We start from the raw sequence: 2,816 nt of genomic DNA, 5'->3' as shown, positions 1-2,816 counted from the left end.
TGAGGAAGATTAATTGTTATTGCAACAATAGTCATGTTGTGGCAATAGTATTATCTGCAACGTAAATAATTCTGTTGCCATACACATATTGCCACACATCATGGCTCGTAGGTATAGGGTTTAGGGTAACGCTGTTAGCATTTGATTTTGGTTTAGTAAATTATCATCGCAAATCAATAAACCATATCAAAAGCAATTGCACTCGTGTACATTAATTAATTAATCATTCAACATGTTGCCAAACCCATGAAATAGTGGCTAAAACCATAAATTAGTGTACAATTAACTTATTATTTGATAACTTTTTACAAACTTCCTAATCAATGCAGAACATGAGAAATTTGTGGCAGCCCAACATATCATCTCCTTGGCTACGTCCTCGCTTGATTATGAGCCTCCCACTGAAACCTTGTCCACCTACTGTCAAAAGAATATGATTGGGATTTTAGGACAATATTAAGATTACTAATTTTTACACAAATGTAAAGAGATGATATAAAATGATTCTAATCCTTAGTATATAAAGGCAATTTTTAAAGGACGCAATTATTACAGTAGCAGCTGCCTTCTTTGAATTTTTAAGGCAGCAGCAGTTTAGTTGATCAGAAAAATCATAACTTGAGTTGTAGACAACCAAAAATTATATTCTTTAACAATACAGAAAGCCCATGAAATTCTCTATATCTTTATAATTATTTGTTAAATAAGATTCTGCAGTTATCTTGGTCAAAAAACACAAACACCCACTGCTGTCCAGACCCAAAACCTGACCGTCTACTTTCAAAATTCATAACTCTAAATTCTCTGGGTCTAAAATCATGACCATTCATGATGACAAACATCTCTAAACCCTCTACAAATTTTGTATTATCAGGTATCACAGAAAAGGTAGATTACTACTTGGAACAGTTCACCCAATCAAACCTGCACAAGCTGCAGTTTTCAGCACACATGTTCAATGTATTTTCTACACTTCCTAGTTCAACAGGAAAGCCACATTTCATTATATCATGCAAGAATTTAGATTCCAATTATCTGGTCATTACCTTCCTCCTTTTGAGATTATTTCTTGTTCTATTCATCAGCTGCTGTGAAGTGATATATGTCTTCGATGCAGTCACATTTGTAGTGTTTTCATTAAAAAGAGCTTTGCTGGGAGGTGCAGTACTTCTAGTGGAGCGAGTAGGTGCTGGTGCACCGTTTTGTACAGTGACATCACTTCCTGGCTGAGTCTACAAACATCAAATTATTTGATCTATTTTAGCTACAGCTCAAAGTACATAGCTCAAGATACATGGAACAAAGTGAAATAATGTGATTACCTCCTGTAACCCATCTTCATTTTCATTTTCATATCCAGCGGTCTCTTCCTCCTCTTGTATGGTTGGTGCAACTTGTATACTAGCATTGTTTTGTGGGGTACTCTACACATAAATATTAGGGGTGAATGATTAGGCATCAGAATCATATATAAGATTATTAAGAGTACAAATGATAAAAGAATATTCTAATACCATAATCATAGCTCCTTCTTTGTGCTGTGCTAGCATATTAAGAAATTCTTGCTTCATTTCTTCTCTTAAGTTTGTCTTAGCTTTTTCCAGCTCCTCATGCATCCTTCTCCTATTTTCTTCTTTCTCTCTTTCCCTTTCTACAGCTTCTTGTGCAATATGTTCTTTGAGCTTGTCAACCTCTGCTTCTAAAACAATGCTCTTCTCCCTAGCTGCAGCTTGAGCACGTGCATGTACTTCAAGGTTCTCTTTCATAAGTTCTCTGCGAGTTCGATATGTAGCCAAATATCCATGGCCATGTAATTTGGATGATTTGATTTGTGTTGTTTCTTTGTAACATGACTGAAAAATCATGTTCTCCTCAACAGTTGTAAGTGCTGGTCTATTAGGTTCTAATCCGATCTCTCCAATTTTCATTGTTGCATTTTCCTAAGTTAAATGAACCTGTAAAGAGTTGCTTGACACCAACAGCTATAAAGAGGTTGATGTAACATTTACTTACATATACTGAAGCCGATATAGGATTTGACCATGTGCCATGTTTTGTGTGAGTGGTCCTCCAAAGAAGAAGATCACTTGGCTCTTCACCGGTTTCTTGGTCTCTCTAGGATGCCAAAAAGTTCAGCACAAAAGTATTGCATCATACAAGGAGGACTAGATTAGTGTATATAATGATTACCAGCTCAAAGCTACATTGTGAGAAGTTCTTTGAACCCATCACATGCTTGGTTCTTTGTTGCTGACGGTTGGAGGAGTTCTGGCTGCTAAGTTTCTGCAGAATGAGAATAAATAGTATGTAACAATGTAACTTTGGTCCATCAATTTTGTTTGACAAAGTAGATTTTAGTAGAACTAACCTTAAATTTATCAGATCCAAAATACAACAACAAGTAGTGCCACTCAAAAAGGTGTATTTCTTCAGGTTTATTTCGTATCCTCTCACCATAACTATTGTAAGCCCTGTATGTAGCACTCAGATCAGATCTCCATCCTCTATAGCGCTCCTTGGCAATTTTCCATATTTTATCTTTTCTTTTGTCCACATCATCAATGTTGATGAAGTTCCACCTAAGATGTTCACAATTAAAAAACAATGAAATATTTTATCAGAACTAGTATAATGCCCATGCTAACGTTATGGTGGCGTGTAGAAAAATAAATCATTAAAAACTAAAAACTTTCATTCCAGTGCAACAATACTAATCATCTAGTGCAACAGTACTAATCCTAGTTGGAGAGCCTGAAATAAACTTATTTAATGAAACATACTACATGACAAAGAAAAATCATCCACTTCGCTTCACA

The 2,816-nt window shown here is 35.5% G+C and overlaps 1 long non-coding RNA gene across 1 annotated transcript; it reads right to left on the bottom strand.

The window, feature by feature from the left end:
* LOC110436235 lies at positions 244-1,410 on the bottom strand. The gene is made up of 3 exons (XR_002454042.1): positions 1,323-1,410; positions 1,047-1,232; positions 244-420 (listed from the first exon to the last, which is right to left on the bottom strand). It is a non-coding gene; the product is annotated as an uncharacterized LOC110436235 (long non-coding RNA).

The sequence above is a fragment of the Sorghum bicolor genome, chromosome 6, assembly GCF_000003195.3.
Source record: "Sorghum bicolor cultivar BTx623 chromosome 6, Sorghum_bicolor_NCBIv3, whole genome shotgun sequence".
NCBI lineage: Eukaryota > Viridiplantae > Streptophyta > Magnoliopsida > Poales > Poaceae > Sorghum > Sorghum bicolor.
This window is presented reverse-complemented; position numbering and strand designations above follow the sequence as displayed.